This window comes from Melanotaenia boesemani, chromosome 21 (genome assembly GCF_017639745.1).
Source record: "Melanotaenia boesemani isolate fMelBoe1 chromosome 21, fMelBoe1.pri, whole genome shotgun sequence".
Classification (NCBI taxonomy): Eukaryota; Metazoa; Chordata; class Actinopteri; order Atheriniformes; family Melanotaeniidae; genus Melanotaenia; species Melanotaenia boesemani.
Window position 1 is genome coordinate 22,682,756 of NC_055702.1, and position 23,274 is coordinate 22,706,029.

The 23,274-nt window shown below is 37.8% G+C and overlaps 1 protein-coding gene and 1 long non-coding RNA gene across 3 annotated transcripts in view; one reads left to right on the top strand and one right to left on the bottom strand.

Annotated features, from left to right (window-relative positions):
* The window catches only part of LOC121632520 (zinc transporter ZIP11-like), a 210,756-nt gene that overhangs the window by 14,305 nt on the left and 173,177 nt on the right, over window positions 1-23,274 (top strand). The window lies entirely within an intron of this gene.
* On the bottom strand, window positions 1,435-15,717 carry LOC121632522. Its single transcript, XR_006008919.1, has 4 exons — window positions 15,705-15,717; window positions 11,188-11,191; window positions 9,884-9,887; window positions 1,435-1,580 (listed from the first exon to the last, which is right to left on the bottom strand). It is a non-coding gene; the product is annotated as an uncharacterized LOC121632522 (long non-coding RNA).

Genomic DNA, 23,274 nt, shown 5'->3' on the forward strand with positions numbered 1-23,274 from the left:
CATAAATAAGGACACAATCTAAATGAATGAATGACACTGCTTCAGCTTATGTAATTGATTATTTATGCATGCTTCTGATGTTAAAACTAGATGCCCTGAGTACACAACACACAAATGTGCCTATAAGAACAGATCAGCAGCTATACCAGAGCATGAGTCCATGTAGATGTTCTCTTATTACATTTAAATTTATTGTTACACCAACTTGATTTAAAAGGCTGTAACACACCGAGCCAACGATCGGCCCTCTGAGGGATCTATAACTTTTTGTCAACCTTTTCTTTTGAATCTAATTTGCTTGGTTAGACCCCATGATTTTTTTTTTTCCTTTGGCTGGTTCAACATGTTGAATTTGCTTTGTATCCATAGCTGAGGGACATTCGGGATTCAAGATCTTTAGTGTCACTAGGCAAGCATAATGAAATTTTGAGGTGTGATCACACTGATGAGCACTTCTGAAGGTCTTTTGGTTTTGTTGTTTTTTTAAAAAAAATCCTACAAATAGTTGCATCGTAAAGTTTTGTTGGCATCCAAACCACCATTTGACCTTCACCATTCCCGTTAAACTGCCATTTCTTGATTAGATGAACCGAGGAAACCTTTTACCTATGAGAATGCTTTTCTTTGTCCTCATAGGCCTCTCCTTCTTTCTGAGCGCTGAGTCCTAGGCTGCTTACAGGACCACATAGCCGCTGGTTGTTTTGATAGTTTTAGTATTCTGAGTATTATAAAACTTTAAAAGCTACATTACCTGTGTCAGACATAGGGTTTCATTTACAGCTGTGCAGGTCTGATAGTCTATCTGGTCTACAAGATGTTCAAACCAAATTTTGACTTTCAAACTCATTAGAAGTCAATATGAAGTTATGTTGCTATTCTTTTTTTTAATTTATTTTATTTCTGTTCAAACTGTAATGAGAACTGTTATGCTACGATAATCTAATCACAGAGCAACACACACATAACCATCCTGTCCTGCAACTAATATACAATCTAGTCCTCCGAGCCGGGCATCTCACATGACCAAACGTGATCTAACAAAAACGTAGAAGAAGAACCATAGCAACAACCGTCAAAAAATGAAGAAGAAGAAGAAACATAGTAACAGCCGGAAAACACAACACACAGCATGGAAGAGGATATATAGGACGAGGGAATGATGGTGGTCTTCGGACTATTGTCCAAAGAAATCCAGAACTAAAAAAAACCAACAGACTGAAGACGGCGTGAACACGGACTTTATTTACTTCATTGTTCCCCAACCATCTCGCTCTCTGATTGGCTGCATACTGTGCCACGTCACCATCCACACAGTCACAATTCAGGAGTCGTTGGCGTTCCTCACACATATGAAGATATCGGGTCGTAAATATTGAACATGTTCAATATTTCCGATTCTCAGCTACGACCCGTTTCGAAGCGGATTATCGGGACCAATCTGCTCGTAATACACCTCAGACCAAATGATAATTGTACAGAAAAATCTGATAAGACCCACGATAATCAGGCGTTTGCCATCCTTGGTCGGGAAGAGGCAAAACTGGGACAAAAACAGCCCGATAATCTTTATGTGTACCAGGCTTAAAGCCACACAAGCATACAGTTTGTAATCCTTTATTTTGAGTTAACCTCATTGTTCTAATCATAGCAGCGGTGTTAGCTTTTCATGCAGCATGATTGTTGGATGTTTGGACTTGCATGAGTGCTAGGTCTTCCTCAAATTACTGACGCTAATAGAGCGTAAGACTGGGTTCATTTTAATCAAACTGATACATACACGGGCATGTTCTCCCCATGTATGCGTGGGTTCTCTCCGGGTACTCCGGCTTCCTCCCACCGTCCAAAGACATGCTTGTTAGGTTAATTGATGATTCTTAATTCTCCCTAGGAGTGTGTGCGAGTGTGAATGGTTGTTTGTCCCCTATGTGTTGGCCCTGCAATGGACTGGTGACCTGTCCAGGGTGTACCCTGCTTCTAACCTGTTAATGTTGGAATAGTCTCCAGCTTATCCGTGACCCGTAATGGACCCAACGGTACAGGGAATGAATGAATGAATGAATGAACTTTTCAAGTGTGAATAAACTAATTCTAATAGTTTACTGGATCTTCCCTGTCTACTTTTCATCTCTCTGGAAAAGGTAAAGCTAACTTATTGTGTATAGGTCTATAAAAATACATTTATTTTCTGTTGTGGCTTATTAATGACATTCTTTTTTTTTTTTTTTTACTTTTTTTTTTGTAAATTCCCTGAAAAATATATGATGAAATGAAAGACAACTCAAGGTGTTTCACAGTACTTCATAAATTCCATGTTTGCATAAAGAGATAAGCTAGAGGATGGCGGCTCCAACATATTATTTTGAACTCCAGACTAATTCCTGGAGTTCAGTTCAGTTAATGGCAGTGAAAGCTACAGTTTGGCCTATTGATGTGACCTTGTGCAGGATGACTGCTCAGCATGGCACCTTGGGAGAGCTCATAATGCATGCCACTTTCTGGCCCCATATGGTTGTCTGCTAAACCATTTGGATGACTATGAGATGCTCTTTTATTTATTCATGTGCTGAAACACAGTGAATGAACTTGCAAAGCCTCGTATAGCTGTGGGATTTGTCAGTAAACATAATCTTATGTAATGGGACCATGTGGCTTTTCATAGGGTATTATGTTTCACACAATTATGTCCATGCCACTTGTGATGGGCTCAAGTTCATTCAGTACACAGAACTGAAAACATGAAAAAGCTGTGTCAGAGGTCTCCAAGGTCTCTAGGGGCATTGCGTTGCCATGTTACTGCCAGATGGATGGTGATGCCTGGATGTGATGCAGCTAAAATGATGAGTGTTATCATAACTGCATTACACCGAGTTGTTTCTGTTTTAAAATGGTCTAATACAGTGAAGGCGTCAAAACTTTATTTGTTCTAAATTTCATCCAACATGGATGTTAATGGCTCTGCTGATCCAGATTTAGGTTGCTTCCAGATTTCTTTTTAATAAGTTTCATAAATCCATTAAATAACATTTTCTAATGGTTGTTTTAATTCAGCATTTAACTGCACGAAGATACTGACCAAAAGTAACTTTTCCTCCAAAACTGCACCAGGCTACAGAATCTTGTCTCTTTGTCACAGGAAATCCACAAAAGATAAAACGCTTAAAGTTCCTGGATATACTGACCTTTTCAAAATCCAGTAAAGCAGGAATGAGTATAATCCCCTTTATGAACAACATTTTAAGCCTTAAACCTTTTTTTCTCCTCTATAGTCATCTCAAAACAGTGAATCACAGAGGTTCTGTACTGATGTAGCAGCTGATAAAAGTAGAGGAACAGAAAATCTCTTTAGATTATCATCAAATGTACAGCAGGTCCAGAGCAATCACTTAAACATAAACACGTCTTTACAAAGGCTAATTTCAGACAAACACCACTCTGGCTCTGGCCACCAGGCTCCATTATAACCTACGATTTTCCAAGATAAGCATTATATGCAGACAATGTAAGGATACAATATGAGCTCACATAAATTTAGCCTACCAGTACAGCATGTGTATGAGCACTGACAGCATATTGCTCTGCAGTTTGGATGAACCCAGTCTTTTCCCAATGATGATGTCATGGTTCATGACGAACAATCACATTGTTTTATTTATTCAGAAATAAAGGAAAACTTGCTTGTTACAAGATATCTTTGAAATTTCTTCCGTTTTTTTTTCTTTACATTTCCAGCCAAACTATATACCCTTTTCCCCTCTTACATGTTTTACAAAGAGCAAGCTTTGGGTTTGTTTTTACTCTTGGAGAATATTTTCCAGAGCAGAGACATGCTTGCCAGGAAGTCTGTGGCTGTGTCGCTGTATGCATTTACCGACTGACAAAAAAATTTAATAAAAAAAAATAAAAAATGCATGCATGGTGTGGCAATGGACTGAGAAATAATAATAATTATTAACAGGTGACTGATTAGATCACACCAAGCTGTAAGTCACACAGCACATGGGCTGCTTTATGTATGAAATGTGCTGTAAAAATAAATTAGCCTTACCTTACTATACAGATAACTGGCTGATTAACTAGTTAATCTTAATACATTACTGAACAGCCTACACAGAACTGTCACATTAAGATTATTAGTTGGTATCAAGGCAACAAATTTAAGTTCTTTCATTATATCTAATTTCTGTAAAACCCCATTTAGGAAGGAGTTATATAAGCAGGTCTGTGGACTCAGATATAAGTGGAATAATTAGCTAAACTGATGTTGGTCAACCTGACAAAGGAATTAAGAGCTCAGCAGCTTAAAAGAATAAAACGCTTGTGATGTTTTGTAAGCGAACATGTGGGTGCATGTCAGACATTATAAACCTCCTGGAAAGCACAAACTGGATGAGACTCATGCTGCTTGGAAAGTCTGCTTCACAACACAGAATATAAGAAAAGATATTAAATATCTGTGTAAATGCCTCTACAAGCATAAAGAACACAGCCAGGAGAGTATTTATTTATTTATTTACAAGTTTATTTAACAGGGATGCATAAAACACTGCTTCATAAAATTATACAAAGTAAATGCCATGCATACAGGCTTCTAGCCAAGGCTAATGTGCAACCCCTGTCCCTGGTTAGCCTTTAAAATGAAAATAGACTATTTAAACAATAATTAGTTAAAAATACTTGAACTATTAAAAAGGCATACAATAAGATCAGTGTTGACAATAAAATGTGAAATATCAAATGCAGGAAGCAGCACAAGGATAAAGACAGGAAAAAAAAATCCTGGCTTTGTGGGGGAGAATGCTGTCATCCTGGAAGACGGAGTTAGGTCCTAGATTCTGGAGATATGGGATCACCATCCTTCTGATGTATATTGTTGGGAATTCTGTCACATTTCTTTGGGCACTAGCCACACATTTAGCTATGTTGCTCATTCCACAGAAGCACAAACCTTCCAAGTTAAACTTCGTTTTAAAGAAGACATATCAGGCTTTCCATTGATGTATAATACAGCACCACTTGGTATTATTAAAGGGGAAGAATAATAAATCAAAAATAAATTTCCTACCTTTTGTGCAAAGCTTGGTGAACAATACTGAAGTGCGTCACTTTAACACTGATATTAAAAAGATGCAGCTTTCCTTTGTAATAGAGACAGTTTTCAGATTTCTGTTAAACCACTTAATAAAAAAAGATTTAAGACAGATTTGATTGTGTTTCTGACCGAAAAACTAGCTAAACTCAATTATGTCATAATTAGACAATAAAGACTTTTAGATCAATCATTAATCATACATTCATGTTGCTAATATAGAATTATAATTACATCAAATTGGAACGAAGGTAAAGAATCACACCTCAGCAATGACTGGATTTGCTTGAGCGTGAATACAGGAAATTCAGTGTGTGTAACTCATTTCATACAAATACGTTAAAAATGTGGAAATAAGGTAGAGGAAGAAGGTTTATTTGCATGGTTCTGGTTAAGCTTCTCAGTCTGAGGAAATTCTAATGAACACATATTTTGTTTTACTTGCTGTCAACCTTTCTATAACAAGTGTTTGCTATTTCATCTAAATAATTAAATTCACAAGTCTGTTTCACACTGTTGCATTGAGTGGATGTGAGATACAAGGCTCATGAAGGAATGCAAGGAGCATTCATTTAGCTGTGTTAGAGAGAGAGAGAGAAAAAAAGAAAGACCATGCAAGCTCATGCACACAAGATTACCGGTGACAGATCTGTTGATTTCCAATCACTGGTGCAATGCGCTTATCTTCTTTGGTGTGAGTATCAGTTGCTATGTATAAATCCAGACTTGGGGTATATCCTGACAGTTATAAATCCCAAAGGTAAAATAATCAGTTATGTCTAAAACACATGCTCCTTTTTCTATCAAACTGACACTGAGGTATTTTTATTACTGTAATCTGTTGCTGGACTGGGAAAGATGCTGTTTGTCAGTGGAGATACAGGCCAACACCTTTGGGAATATTTGGGTTCATATTCAGTGATACAAATGCAAAACTCAATGCAGAAAAAACTATGTGCAGTGTTTATTCCAAGACAGTTCAAAGAAAGCTGGAAAACACATCGCTTGTTGTTGTTCAGGGTAGCCTGAAAATCCCTCAAGCCACAGTGATCCTCAAAGCATGACAAAGCTGTCTGTAGTGGAAAAAAACTAGGTTTAAGCCCAAAATTATTAAGTTCTAAACCAAATATGAATACATATTGTATCTTAATTGACCCATATATTTGCGATACCAGATCATGTCTTGTAATTTTTAATGATACATTTAAAGACAATGATGGTACTATACTAACTGTAAATTTGTTTTTCAGTGACTTGACTTCACAGTTGCTGGATTGTTTCTTTTTCAGCCACGCTGTGGATTTCATTCTGTGTTTGGGATCAAAGCAGCAAATCTGTTACATGTCAGACAAATTGCTTCACATTTGACTCTAGAATACTCTGGTATCCACATCAGGTATGGTTGACTCAATGACTGCAAGGTGTCCAGGTCCTGTGGCAGCAGTACAAGCCCAAATCATCAACCCTCCACCACTGTGCTTGACAGTTGGTATGAGGTGACTATGCTGTTTATTCTGACAAAACATCCCCAGCTTGGTCTCATTACAATGAGAATTACAATGTCTGAACTTGGACTGAACTTGCTGGGGTCTTTATCTAGAAATAATCTTTCTCATTGCACATACCACATAGTTTGGGAATTACCTGCTAACCCTTCTCAGATTGATGTGCAGCAACAGTTACTTCTCTAAGATCATTGCTAATGTCTTCCTTAGTGGCATTGTAGTACACACCTCCCAAAACCTATGCTTTTATGGAGGTGCTTACACATTAAGTGCATTTGATTGGCATAACTTGACTGCTACTTATCCTCTTAATTCTTATGGAAACCTTAATGATGTACTTAGTTTTTTTATATTTTCTGTCTGCATTTGGTCAGGCCTCCCATACGTGTTTTATGTCGGCATGGTTGTTGGGCAATACATTCACTAGAGGGCAGTGCAGAGTTCAGAATTCACTTCTGAGTTCAGAATTTCAATTTAAATAGCAGGATTAAAATATTAGCATTAGGAAACCTGGTGATGGTTGCATGTGAGCTATAAAGCTCAACACTGCCCCTGCCGTCTCCAGGGGTAGCTCTCTATTTGCTATGTCTGGCTACGCATCCATAAGCTCTCTGAAAACAGACTGAAATATGCACCAAAAGTACACAGTAGATGGACAGTGTAGGCTCTGTCTTTATGCATATTTAACATATTGCATAAATTAGGCTTTACTGAGAAAACTACACTGTGTAATATGTCATGTGTTGTTTATATCAGTGGTTCCCAACTTGAGGTCCCTGACCCCTCAGGGGGTCTCCAAACAGCACAGGGGTCTGTGAGGTTTTGACTGTACAGTGCCTGTGTGCTTGTTAAAATCAGGCCATGTCCACACATCCCAAGACAAAAAAATAAATAAATAAAAAAAAAAGCTACTCAGTAGGCCACACCTTGAGCATCCAATCAATTCTTGTCCATGCACTGTGTGGTTCAGTGAGGTAAGGGATCTGGTGGAGATGCAGTAGTGGAGTAGTTCATGTCTATCCTGGTAACCTTGATTTTTCCTGCATCATCAATGAAACATGAAGAACTGCCGCAGTTCAGATGATTCACGCCCAAAAAAAAAAAAAAAAAGTGAGCTATAAAGCTTAACACTGCCCCTGCCGTCTCCAGAGGTATGTTGATAGTTGCCTTAACTTTGTTTTTCTTTTTTTGTGTGTGTGTGTGTGTGTGGTCATTTGGTAATCCCATTGAGACAAACAGTCTCATTTACAAGAGATCTATTTACCTAACGTAACACAAAGATGCATGTAATTTTAAGACCTGATAAGTTACAATGATTCCTGATTCAAATTCGTAAATTTTTTAATAAAAAAAAAAGTATTTTCTTTTTCCCCTGACTATACTTTGTTCATGTCATACTGTTATACGTTTCTCTCTGCTATATTTCAGTCTTAAGACATGATGTTTTGCATTTTTTGCAGACTCTACAGCTCTTACTTTGTCAATGTCTTCATATTTCCAGAAACTACAACAGTTCCACTGACTGAATGTTTCAGATCAAATTTGTATTCAAAGATTGAACGACATGCTTAGCCTTGACTTACACACTACCAAGAGCCTGGCTGAGAAATAGCAGTATAATATAGAGTCTATCTTTGGTGGAAGAAAACATTCTCCTTCAATAATGCACCCTGGATGTGCTTTCTCAGTGCTATAATTCTTTGTTTTTCTGACACTAAACACCAGCAGGACTGTACAACTTTGAGATGAGAATATGTGAAACTGTAAATATGAAACTGGGCAAGGGAACAATAAACTCTGCAAAAGAGCAAAAGCTCTAAGGAGGTCAGTGTTTTACAGTCTGACATATATTCAGGGAACTGTGCCATAAAATCTTGTGTAAAAACTTATTTATTAATTTCCCAGAGACTCAATCAGGACTCTGAGGAGAGAAAAGAAAATATTTGTTGTACAGAAAATCCTTAGAGCCAAAATAGCCAGAATAACAACCATTTTTCCGTACATCATTCCTTTTCATGCTCCCATTTCTTTCATTTAATTCGGGGAGTTAATTCTAAATTTAGACAACATTTGCATTTCTAAATTACAAGTTATGCTTCAAGGGTCTCAGAGGTATTTTGCAACATCTGTTGCCATAATAGATGTTTCAATGCATTTCTGAGACCCTTGAAGCATAATGTGAAGGCACTGCTTTCTAATTCTCAATAAAATAAAAAAGCATTGTGATGGTTAACTGCTAAATGCTCAGCAAGCAAATGTATTTAATCTACATTTGTTATTTGACCACTGCAGGAAGAGACATTTTGAGCTCAGCAATCACTTTATTGAGTACATCTAGGACCGGGTTGGACTCTTTTCCTTCAGAACTGCTTTAATTCGTGGTTGGAAGCATTCCTCAGGGATTTTGCTCCATATTGACATGACAGCATCACACAGTTGCTGCACATCCATGATGAGAATCTCCCATTCCACCACATCCCAAAGCTGCTCTATTGGATTGAGATCAAGGGCCTAACTTATGAAACTGGCGTAGGCAGAAAAACCGGCGTACGCCAAATATAGTCAACTTTTGGGATTTATAAAAACCAAACTTGGTGGGAGACTGTTCCTACCTCCACGCAAACTCTGACCATGGTGTACACACAAAATCTGGGACAATGGGAAACTGCGACACCAATGGTCCAGAATAAAATCAGTGATGATGAGGTGGAGAGTCTGCTGCCAGAATTTACCAGTCAGTAAAAGAAAATGCAAAAAGTAAGCTTCGGTCATTTATTCTGAGATCCAGCAGAGTGGGACAGACTGGAGCGTCTAGAAGTGATGCAACACACAAGAAGTGGATTTCCTTATTTATTCTTACACAGTCCTTTTGTAACTGTTGTCCCAATTTCCATAAGACAGTCTCCATTTCCCACAGCTGCTTGGTCACATTGTTAATAGCAGTGATCGTGTAGCTATGCACCTGCAGGACACAGTTGCTGCAGTGCTGCGAGTCTCTAGCCTTAGCCGGACCAGTCTGAACACCTAGGAACTATAAAGAAATATTATTTAACACTAAATAAACAGCTACCAATCTCAGATGTGTCTGTACATATTTATTTTATACATTAAAACAAAAGACTTTAATACATTAAAACAAAAGACTACATTATCGGCATCATTACTGTAATTTAGCAGATGATTTTCTCTAAATGGGCTGTAGTGTCTTGCCTAAGGCACCAAGTGGAAGGTGTTGTGTCTTCCCTTCTGATACTGCAATGACAGCATCTCCCATCTGCTACCACTGTTCTACCTTTCTGACACAAGTCATGCCCACGCCGTGCCCTGCAAATGAAACCTTTTTGCGTTTTTTAGTGTTGTCTATCAGGATGTCTGTCTCACACCCCAAAAAATTCCACTTCTTCCCTCTTTTCCCCTCCCGAGCCATCGTGGAAATGATGTGATGAATATGTATTACATGTGTCCACCTGACCATTTATAGCCACCATGTGGGCATGGGAAGGCGTTCCTTCATGTGTGCCTGCTTTAGAGTTGATTCTGATTTAAAAATGGAAACAGGCGTGGGACGTGAGTGCGGACGGTTTTATAAATCTGAAAGTTGAAGTGCACTGCATTTCCTTTTTGCGCTGTAGACGCCACCTGTAGTTTACTTTGCTACGGACAATTTTATGCTTGAGGCCCCTGGTGACTGTGGAGGCCATTGAGTCCAGTGAACTCATTGTCATGTTCTAGAAAGCAGGTGGAGGTGATCTGAGCTTTGTGACATGATGCATTATCCTGCTGGAAGTAGCATCAGAAGATGCTACTGTGGTCATAAAGGGATGCACATGGTCAGCAACAATACTCAGGTAGGATGTGGTTGTTAAACCAGGTCATGTTGGTACTAAGGGACCCAAAGTGGGCCAAGAAAATATCCCCCATACCATTACACCACCAGCAGCTTGAACCATTGATACAAGTCGGGATGGATCCATGTTTTCATGTTTACAACAAATTCTGATCCAAGCACTTGAATTAGAGCTGAAATGGAGACTCATCAGACCAGCAACGTTTCTCCATCTTCTATTGTCCAGTGTTGGTGAGTGTGTGTGAATTGTAGCCTCAGTTTCCTGTTCTTAGCTGACAGGAGGAACCCGGTGTGGTCTTCTGCTGCTGTGGTCCAGCTGCTTCAAGGTTGGACGTGTTGTGTGTTCAGAGATGCTGTTCTGCAGAACTTGGTTGGAATCAGTTCCTATTTATTTACTATCATCTCCAACCAGTCTGCCCATTATCCTCTGACCTCTGACATCATCAAGACATTCTGGTCCAGACAACTGCTGCTCACCGGATATTTTCTCTTTTCAGACCAGTCTCTGTAAACTCTAGAGTTGGTTGTGTGTAAAAATCCCGGTAGATCAGCAGTTTTTTAAATACTCCACAACTGTATTAGTTCTTTTTAGAGCTACATATTGTTGCACTATAAACTTGCCTTGCATAGGCCCCTAGTTGGGTCTTTACTCATGTATTCTGGAGCAGTTTCTTGCTTAATTCTGGTAGTTTTCTTCATTGATTTGTAAAAAAAAAAAATCTTCTGTGGGCTTTGATGATTGGCTTCACAGTGCTGGAGAATACAAAGTCAAGCTTTCTCATAAATGAGCATCTGGAGCAGGCTGCTCTACATGCAGACTGAATAACATTTGCTGTTCACCCGGATGCTCAACATAATCTCCTACTTTTTTTACTTACATTGTGGTTGGTTGTTTGTTTGAGAAGCAGCTAATGTGCTGAGTGGATGAGTTTTTCCTTTTATTTTCCTTCATTTTGTTTCTCCCTCTTTTCTGTGTTTTTGTTTTTTAAGGAGAAGCAGGCAAAATATTAATGTTTCCCTCGATGCTTGGTGGAAGCTTTTCTGCGTAGCTTCTGGTTGTTTTAATTGTTGGTCATTTCTAAGAACATTGTGTAAGTGTCTGTTTGCATAATGTAAATGAAATGTAAATATTTCAAAAACAGTGAGGAATGATTATTGATGTGTGTGTCCACAGAGATTTGTACTGTTGCTGCACCAAAAAAGAGGGATTTTTTTTGCATACAAAGTTGCTGCATAGTCTAAGAAAAAAGATACTATTTGTCCCTGTTTGCCCCATCTGGAAAAACATATCTCAGTCTATAAATCATTAATAAAAATATATATACACAAGCTCTTTTGGTAGCAAACAATGTCTTTAATTAGCTAAACATTTTGGAGGTAACCCAGAGTAGAGAAAACCTAACCTACCAGTTAAAAGAGAAAATATTGTAGTTATTAACTAGCTAGCTAATTAGCTTTTATAGGCTATGACCCACCAATTGGATCAAAATGTCAAACATATTTAAGGACTTTTCCAATAGTGATGTGATACTACTGATACCAATTTTTATGTTCTAGAATCGATTTTCATGTTAGAAAATCATTATTTCATGGTTTTAGAGTGAAAATGAAGTCTTTTACAAACTGGAACATAGTGAAAAGTAGCTATAATTATGGTATGGTAAATGGTAAATGGACTTATCAAAGCGCTTTGATAATGGCTCGCGGTGTGATAAAAGCTATGGCTTGAGATTTGATTTATGTTACTTAGAGCACTTTTTGTACGTCATTTCTACAATTTTTAAACATTGCCGTGACATTTCACGTTGTTAACGTGCCAAATTGGTTAGGCATAGGATAACAGTACAAGGCGAGGTTGCCATTCTCTTGGAGTACAAAGCATGAACGCTATTACTTGTACCGTTGGTATATCAATAGTTTATGAAGTAGATATTGAGAAAAAGAAAGTCCTGTCTAGGGGTGGCCGAGACACAACATGAAAATTACAATTTTTTCTCAAGTTTCAAGCAGTTACAAAGACTTGGTGGGGAATAAATAGTTAAGTTTTATTGACAAAAAAATATGGATTTACAAAGCTGGAAGGAGTTATCGTAACGCTGAGCCAAAGCCAAAATAACAAACTAAACAAAACTACCTTAAAAGCAGGAGATAACCTATACCAAAAGAAAAGAAAATACAAGCAACGTGCCTAAAAACAGAAGATAGAAGGAGATGAGAAAATAGCAGCCCACCGCTACAAGCTCCTAAAGAACCATACATGGGTACTGCTGGACTGCAAAGGTGTAACCAAGGTTTTGCTGGTTGGGAGGAGAGAAAGATGAGTGACTCCTTTGTCCTCAGTCCAGGTCTTTATAGTCTTTCCAGCCTCCAGCATCCAATCCCTAAAGGGCTGATGGAAGACATACCAATCCCAGCTTGGTATCTGTACACTGGAAATTCCATAAAAGTCACACATAACAGTCCTGATACTGCGGTCCTAAAACTGTGGCTGTCTCCCAGTCCACACACACTCTGGTCTACATTGTGTCTGGTTGACCACCACTACAGAGCCGGCCCTAGCCACACTGGTGCCCTGGGCGAGATTACTGTTTCAGTGGGGTCTTTTCTTCCTCCTCTTCTCTAAACTTTCTGAAAGCCCTTCCTGAGCTTGGACAAGTTGATGCTAGTCAAAATTAACCTCTACCTTAGACGCGCCCCACCATAACTTGTCCTTCCCCATTCTTGTATTGAAAGGAAGAGGACAGGGTCCCACCAGCTCAAACAAACAATGAGAAACAAGTAGGGCTGGGGGGTATTGTTAATATTATTCTGTATCTATTCTCCTTTTATTTTCAAGACACAGTACAAGGAAATGTCGACAATCGGGACTCTTTTCATGCATTTATTTTTCTTTAGCTATTATTATTTTTTTTCTTTTTTATTTTTGACCCTCCTCCAGCATGTGGCACACTAGGCGGCCACCTGCATGGCCTATGCCATAGACATAGTAGCTCTGCACCACTGCATGCTATACATAACTAGTAGGAAGATGTGACAATACATGAATACCAGCAATTATCAAGCCACTGCTGAAGCTCCAGATAAAAGTGTCTTTTATCAGGATGAGCCCACAGAGTTGTTTATTTGATTCTAATTTTTCTGGCTTGGTGCTTATCCTAAGCCAGTCAAAATGCACATATCTGGTTCATCATTAACTTCTGGCTATGAAGCAGCACTGCACCTGCTTCAGCTTAAAAGGGGTCAAATGTGCAAAAGTTATTCGGTGAATCAGTTTTTTTTCACTGGTAAAAACAGCGAGCATGACTTTAGACTTCCTATGTTGGCTGTAGCTTTTTTATTTCAGCTATGATTGACATGGATTGAGAGCTGAATTTGGTGTTGCATGTTCACAAGGCTTTAAAAGTGGTAAACAGCCAAGAGGGAATCAATGCATGAATCACAGAACACATGTACCATAGTTTCACTGTGTAATTATCTGGAAAGCAGCTAAATTACCAGCACTGAAATGTTCGCTTGACGACTTGAGCTCAGAAATAAGAAACTACTACACTGTTAAGGACAACGCTTCCATTACATGACGGTTGAAGCGCAAAATGAGAAAGATTAGCTCAGAGATGATAACAAATGCGGGCATAAAAGTGGCAACCAAGGAACGTGACTGATGAGGATGGGAAGAGAGAGATGAGATGGGAAAAGGTAGATTGCTTTAAATGTTGCTCCTGAAACCTGAAAGGCAGGATAAAGGAAAAAGAAAATTTCAGATTAAAATTAAATGACCAGTGTGGAATTGAATAGAGGTTTTAGAAACTGAATAAATTTAGAACACTCACATGAAAAAATTCACAATATAAGCAAAACCCACAGGTTCATTATAGTTTAATCTGCATGTGTAAACTAGTGCATAGATAGTAGGATTGTATAGCTAATGGGATGTAAACATGGATGATCTGTTTTGCCCTCATATGGTGGGTAGAAGTTACCACAAAGTCATGTTCGTTTCATAAAGTACATCTTCACTGTGGAGCAATCAACTTGATTCATGTGTATGTCTATCATATCAATCAAAAGGTCTATTTGCCACATGAAAGCTGCAATTGGTGAGGCATTATGCACTGCTGGCAAAAATAGAGAAACTGGAAGAACTGAAGCATTTAATGTGGATAAATCGCCTAAAGCTCTAGGATTTACACAGCAGATAGACAGGACTCCGTAGCAAGATCCTGAAACAGTTTAACACACTTTGACAGTAAATTAATTTTTACGATGCCTGATTGTGGAGTGATAAAGTTCAAGAGATCTTACACCACCTTGATGAATTAAATCAGCTAATCTTGATTTATCTGCTTTCTGAACAATTTAAGATAGAGATGTACTGTGGATTTATATACACACATATCTATCTATCTATCTATCCATCTATCCATCTATCCATCTATCCATCTATCCATCCATCCATCCATCCATCCATCCATCCATCCATCTATCTATCTATTCATTGTTACATTCTACCTTATTCCATATTTTATGAGATCAGTAGCAATAGATTAAACATTTGACGTTATCTGCAGACGTTATAAGCTATCTGCAGACCTTGGCTGGAACCAGTGCTTATTTGACTTCCTAGATATTTGTGTTAACAAGCAGTTGAACAGGTGGACCTAAAGTGTGTGGTAAGAGTATACCTAATTATAATAAATCTCTATTTTACTGTTTGCGTCACTTCGATTTAAAATTCTATGCAGAGCTTTTTAATTACAAGACCTTTAAATGACTCACTATTATTTAGTGAAATTCACGTTACTCACATACAACCTCCTACTCAGCAGGACAATCACTGATTGCAAAATTGATTATGCTGCATCCAGATGATTGCTCTCACGTACTGTTGGACCAAAGCACCCTATGGTGTCTGGAAGAGAGACGTTAATATTGAGAATACTGATTTAACGAACGTTGTGTTGTCTTATCTGTTTATTTTAAAATTATTAACTTAAAATAAAAAAAAAAAAAGTCTTTTGTGAGGAATCACAGTCTATATTTTTGGAAAATATTGCTACTAATTTAACTGACATTTTACAACATACGAAACAATCCCTCAAAAATATATTTAGCAGCCGTATTTAGGACTTGTTTCTCTGTTTCTTAGCAGCAAAAATAGAGTTGATACACTGAGATACATAATGAATTCACCTAATTTAAGAAGTCAGACAGTCACAGTCTGTGGGCAGCTGCTCGCTGGCGTTTAGGGCTGCAAACAAAGAAAAACTATAAACCCACTGCTGTTTAAAGCTTTTAAAGTTGTCTGCTTCCTAACCAGTATTGATCAACACTGATTGTAATGTTCCAACATACATTTAGTTCTCCTACGCTTTCTGTGGATTCTCTCTCTCTTTCTCATATATATATGTATATATGTACATGTAAGATTTAATGACTTTTTAAAGGCTTTATCCTGTTTGTTTCTCTGGTGTTGTGTAGCCCACCATGAGTTCAGCAGTGTCAAATTCTTTTGTTTAACGGAACCCCATGGAGTCAGGAATTGGCACAGATGCAGGCTGTTAGCATCAGCTGTCAACCTGCTGGGTAAAGTGAAAAGGAAACAAGGATGTGGAAAAATAACAGTTCTAAGCTTGTGTCAAGCTTAGGTCTTACGATTCTAAGCTCTGCTACTGCCCTCCATCTCCCCTCCAGCCACTATGAGAATCCTGTCATCTGTTTACTTGTAAATACTCCTTAATGATGTTGGCGCTTGCTTTTGGCATCTGATATTGTCAGAATGGGTGAATCAGGGCTCCAGTGCCATGGGACATGTGCATATCTCAGAAATGCCATGTGCTCTGACAAGACAGATCTGTTTGACACTGCGACAGTGGTTTCTGTAGCTTATTATTTTTCTTACATTTTTCCTTTTTTTTCTTGTCTTTATAACAGCTACTGGTGCACAGTAGTGCCTCTGAATGCTAAATGTGACATTTCATGTTAAAATGACCTTGACAAACCTTGCCTTTCACATACGAGCAGTTCTCAGTGTTTCAAACGCTTTAGCTTACTAAACGTTTGTTGATTAGCACCGACCAAGATATTGATTTGAAGCTGATGAGAGTGATTAGTTTGGGGGGTATTGTCTAATTGGGCAAATGCCGTGGTTTCAAGTTTCATGGTGATCCTTTAGGGTTATGTATCTTTCCTTTACAAGGTGATATAAAGAATTCAGTTTTCTTTGTATGGGGGTAATTCACCACAAAGCCATCTGATGGCACTTGACAGTTTAACTCAAGTCAGTTCAAAGTGATCCATTTAAAACAAATCAGCATTACTCCAATTTATAATACCTGTATCCATACAAGCCAATTCATACAAAATAATGGTCTATCCAAGGAAACCAATGGATTGCATCGGGTCATGTCTTTGATTTAGTCCCTCACCCAGAGCATGGGTGAGGGTGGGCGACAGCGGAAAAGAAAAAAACAAACTCCCTTTTATAGTGATAAAAATACAGTTGGTTGACATACAAGTCTGGAAATTTCAATACAAGTCTAAACTATATTCTCCTTGGCATCTTTTACATGATACAGTGCAAACATTAAAATACACAGAAACAAAGATAAAAACTCATACTGTGTCAAGATGCACAGGCCCTGAAGGTCCTTGTAGTTTCCATGAAGATAAAGGGGATTTTTATAGTGAAGTAGTACTCCTTCTATGTACCATCTCGGAGTTCACTTCTTTATGGACCTTAATGGTTTTTCTAAGGCTGAATTTGGGGGCTATCCCACAACTCTCCTGACTTTGGTTGATAGAGGTGTTCATCATCAAAATCGGCTGATGGGGTCCTCAGATATTTACTAATGTGACATTAAAGCATCTGTACAACTGCCAAGGTTCACCCTTTTAGCTTCTATTTTTCCACAGTTCTTCATTACATTTACTAACATTTCTTTACTAATTCATAGATGGCCTGGGCTGCTGTCCTCTATTTTTCATGGCGTCAGCATATGCTTGGTTATGGCATCACTGCCATAGGCTCCTCGTAGGTCCACGGAGGCTTAATACACACCTCTTCCAGACCTGACATGCACCCCTGCTATGCAGCATGGTTACGCGGTAGTACTCCCTTGTGATTGTTCAGTTTATGATTACATGTTATCGGATCTCTCACACAAAACACATCTTATATATTTCTTTGTTTGCTTTCACAAATTCTGTACATTTGGTGAAAGCTTAATCTCCACTGGCAGTTTGTTCCACTTGTTTGCAGCATAACAGCTAAATGCTGCTTCTCCATGTTTAGTCTGGACTCTGGTCTGGACTAGTTGACCAGAGTCTTTGGATCTAAGAGCTCTGCTAGGTTTATATTCTCTGAACATATAACAGATGTATTCTGGGCCTCAACCATTTTGGGATTTGTAAACAAGCAGAAGGGTTTTAAAATCTATTTTGTGACTGACTGGAAGCCAGTGTAAAGTTTTCAAAACTGGTGTGATGTGTTCAGATCTCTTAGTCCGGGTTAAAACTCCAGCAGCAGCATTTTGAATGCATGGATGAGTTTCTCTTGGTCTTTCTGGGAGACTAAACTTTTAATTCTGTTGATGTTTCTGAGCTGGTAAAAAGCTTCTTAGTGACAGCTTTGATGTGGCTGCTGAAAGTCAGGTCTGAGTCCATCAACACTCCAAGGTTACGAACTTGGTCGGTGATTTTAAGAGCCCGAGTCTCCAGGTGTTTACCAATGCTGACCCTCTTCTCTTTGCTATCAAATAGAATAATTTCAGTTTTGTCTTCATTTAATTGCAGAAAATTCTCCCTCATCCAGGTGTTTATTTGCTCCAGACACTGACGCAATAAGTCTATTGGACTGCAGTCGTCTGGTGACAGAGGTGATCATCTGCGTAACTTTGATAATTAATGCTATAGTTCTGTAATATTTTACCCAAAGGGAGCATATACAAGTTGAACAGAAGAGGTCCAAGGACTGACCCCTGGGGGCTCCACAAGTCATGGCCACTCGTTCAGATTCACAGCTGCCGATCGTAACAAAATAACTCCGGCCTTCTAAATAGGACCTGAACCAGTGAAGGACCGCTCCAGAAAGTCCAACCCAGTTTTCCAGCCTGTGCAACAGGATTCTGTGATCTACAGTATCAAACGCAGTGTGTAACAGTCTTTACAGGATAAGGCTTGATTGTGCAGAGCAGTTTTATGTTTAGGAATGCTACAGTTGGAGTTGCCTATCTCTGGCTTAAGGGGTTAAGGTGCAGTGCCATGCATGATTTCAAAAACCAAATGTATGTGATAACTTTTAATGAAATTAGTTGTGTTTTTCATTTTGCTTATTACTAACTGACAGCAAAGTTTGCATGTTGCATTCATCTGTTCTTCATCATTTTTACAGAATCCAAACCACTTCCATATTACTCTCGCCTACTTCAAGAGTTTAAGAAGATAACATGAGTTCAGTTTTTGTCTCTTTCTTTGCTCTCTTATAGTCATTCTCTCCTTTATTTCTGCTCCATTATTTTCTCAATCTGCTGACAGGTCATAATATTTGTCTTTTTTTTCTCCTTTTGGGGTTTTCTTGGTGGTTAGCAGCCAACATAGTGATGTGGACTGAAGTGTGCAGGCTATGTAGATTGATTAATTAAGAATGTGTCATACTTAAATTGAATTGCAAAGTAATATTTAAATGAAGTTTAAAATTAGAAGTTTTGTCTATATTTAGCCGCTGCTTTAACTGATCGTGTAAAGTGTTTTATAAGTGTTTAGCGGACATCATTTCTGACTATTTAAGTTTAATAATTAAATCTGTTTGCTCTCATTCTAATTTTGAGTTGCCACGTTACCATATTTATCATTCACTCACATTTATCTATGAAACTTTAAATTCCCTGTGAGCTGTGCTCCTCTGAGTTTTTTTTTTCTTTTTCCACTGACTTTTCCATCCGTTCTTGACTGGTAGTACAAACACAAGCAGGTAGTACATCCTAGATAATAGAATATAAACTAACAAGTTTTCTGAAGTTTATAGAACAATTTCTTTTTTTGATTTTTCAAAAAAAATTTTTTTGATTGTTTCCAATTGCCTACAGAAAAATTAACTATCTTTAATCACATCACTTGTGATAATTATCTGTATAATAATTAACATTTTGTACTTGCTCAATTCTTGTAATCAGCACTTTGTGTATGAGAAGTAGAATAAATTATATTCTTTTGATTAGCCGTCCCATTGCAAGTAGAACAGGGCTTTAATTGGGTTTTATTCATCTTTAATTAAGAAAAACTCTGACCCTTTATGTGGAATATAAAGTTATAACTAGCAGAAAATTAGCTTAGCCTTGTAAAAAATGTAAAGTTGTGTTGTTTGCATGATCTGTACATAGGCTGAATTTAAAAGCAAGAATTTCCGTTTTTTCGTGCAACCTTCTGTAATGTGCATCTGAACTCTAGCTGTTGGTTCTAGTTAAATTTGACTGGACAGATTTGGTATTAAAAGGTTTCAAACTAATTTTCTAAACCTTATGTGTAATAATTGGTTTTGCTTTTTATAGCAGCATCACAACAAACCAACTTCACTTGAACCTGCAGATTTTAAACTCATTTAGTTTTTTTTTTACCTTAGTAGACCCTTTAAAATTGGATATATGATAGTATTGATTTAATAGTACAAGTATCAGTGGAGAAGTGGGATGGGATAGGCATTGCCTTAAACATAGCTGTATTTTTGTTTTATATATATATAATTTCTCATAAATGTTTGCCATGGAAAAAATTGATCAAATCATCTGATGCTAATCTACAAACTCTTCAATTCAGATTTGATCTTTTTTGTGCATTTGTTAGCCCAATATTACTAGGGTGCTGTGAAGTGGATCAGATCTCATAGGTGAAGTTGTGCTGGAAAGAATTGGTATATGAAGTTAAAATTCTAGCATTTGATGGCTTATATAGGCTCAAGGACACCCAGTGTGACTGCAGTCTAAACTGTTGGTAACTAACATTGTGGATATGTTCCCATAATGCTCTCCACTTTGTGGGGGTGCACCCTTGATTGGCTAATGATGGAAAGTAAACATTTAGAGGAATGTAGTGGGAGATAAAAATAATCTTATGTGTGTGTTATGGCTTATGCTGCCTGTGTTGTATAAGGTCAAGTTGAGAAAATGAGTAAAAGTTAATAAGTTTCAAAGTTTATACAGAAGCATGCATGGCATTGATAATGGACAGATTTATGAAATTCATTAGTCTGTTGGAACCAGTTTCTGTGTTTGACCCACCTTATTGCACAGACGAGGCAACCTGCTGTGACAGAAAACCAATCAAAGTGGAACAGCATGAAATGAGGAACAACCTTGTGAATATCAGGGTGCTTCTTACACATATTGGCCTCTAAACAGTGCATCTCCCTTAAGCTCAGCACAGGTTTGCAAACAATTTATTTACATTTCATGCAGGTTAAGTGTGCATAGCCGCTATTTCTATATAAATAATGGGAATTTTCCTATAAGCAGTATGCAAAAATATGTCTTAAACCAGTTAAATTGACCTTATTTACAGTCGTGTATTTGAGACCATCAGAACATAATGGGGAAAAAAAATCATGTAGTTCTTACCAACAGCAGAAGACATATTGCACCATGTCATTATTTAACAAAAATTAAACCAAAATACAGCCTTACTTCTTGCAGGCGATTGAGAGGGTAAGTAGCAGCCATATGCTACTAATTAAATGTTCTTAATTAACTTAACTTTATTTCGTTATCTGAGCTTTTTCCTGCTGTTTTTATGTAATAAATTTTATCTTTTTTAATCTTTGTGTTTTTTTTTTCCCTGCACCTTGCTGTAATGTTTTTATGTTTTATGTAAAGCACTTTGAATTGTTTTGTACATGAAATGTGCTATACAAATAAATTTGCCTTGCCTTGCCCTGACGATCAGTGAGTGTGTGTGCCTTTGTAAAAGCAAACATTTTTGAAATTCACTGGTACCATCAACTAAACAAGGATTATCAACAATGATTTTAGAAAAGCAACTGTGTCTGCCGATCAGTCTATATAGGGTTATTAAGTAGGGATGTTGACTTTAATCATTTCTATGATGCATTGTGAGGCGGGCCATTCTGCATCGATGTAGAAACAGAACAGAATCGATTATAGTAATGTATATAAACTTCTGCTGCTTGCATGTATGGTGTGATCTATCGGCTGCAACAAGCAACACCATAGAGCCGAATATAAATGTCACGCTACATTTCATTGACACGGATTTAAGCGTGAAAACGAAATGTCTCCAGACTAATTTTTTCCAGATTACACTGAGAAAACATAGCTGCTGGTCTCAGAAAAACAATAGCTACGTGGGAACTGGGAGGAAAGAAACCAGTCTGTATTACCACAGATAAGGCTTCAAATGTCACACTGGCTGCCTTTCTCTCTCTCTCTCTCTCTCTCTCTTGATAGATAGATAGATAGATAGATAGATAGATAGTGTTAAAATCGAGATCTCAGTTTCAATCAAAATAATCGTGATTATCATTTTTGCCATAATTGTGCAGACCTAGATGATGTAACACATTGTTGAATCTAATCAAATTGCACAGCCATATTTATAAGGACATTTCCAAATAATTTAAAGTCCATCATTTTACAGTGAGAAAGATCATTCAAAACCAGAAAATGTTCGAGAAAGTTGTCAGTCTTCCTAGGATTGGACATCCCAGCAGGTTTATCCCAAGTTCAGACTGTGTAATGCTCAAATCAACTGCAAAAATCCCAAGAGCTACATTTCACACTCTACAGGCCTCAGATAGCACGTTAAATGTTTATGAGAGATTGCTCCTCGAGCTGTGCTTGAGCAAAAATCCCAATAACTCTATAAACCTCAGTTACCCTGTTAAATATTAAAGTTCATGACAGTACAATTACACAGCATCTGGACCATCCCATCGATGTGTTGCCATGGTCCAGTCAAAGTCCAAACCTCAGCCTGATTAAAATGCTATGGAGAGATGGTTAGACAGCTGTTTATGAACAAATGCTTGTCAGTCATGATGAACTAAAGTAACTTCATAATAAAACATAAAGAGAAACACAAACAGTGCAACATTATTAAAACATAATTAAAAGGGTGTGCAAAAAGTCATAATAGAATCATACAAAAACTAAATTAAAGTGATGAAAATCAAGTAACAGTCTACATAAGTTAAAGAAACAGTGTAGATCTCATACATAGGCGCATGAGAAGAGATTTTTTTTAACTTAAAGTGTCTACATTTGGTTTGGTTTAGTCTCCAATGTCAGTTTGTTCCACCTGTTTGCAGCATCATCTTCTCCGTGTTTAATCTGGTAAAAGAGAACAAAAACTCCTCCACGACAATGTGAGAACATATAAAAACTTGTATTTACCTATTTATAAATTCAGGGAACTGTATTTTGACACAGTTTCAACCAAGCTATTTTTAGGAACAAAATTTAGAGTAATCAGTCTCTTTTTAAAATACATAAGCATTTCCTTCCCTTTGTGACCTTATGAAGATGCTTCTCAATCACTGGTCCTTGGGGGCCGCAGTCCTGCAAGCTTTAGATGTTTCCCTGCTCCAACACACCTGATTTAAATTAATGCGTCACTGTGCAGATAGGCTGACGGCTTCATTTATTAAATGAATCCAACAGCCAAGGTTCCCCACCACTGTTCTAAGTTAAAGCCAAACAGCATCGTCTGAATTTCAACAGGCTCTGTCATGAGCGTGATTGTTCTGATGCTTGTGTATTACACCTGTTTCCAGAGGATTCATCTAGGGGGCACATTAGGGAATTCCAATCGGATCGAGTTGCTGAAGTTGT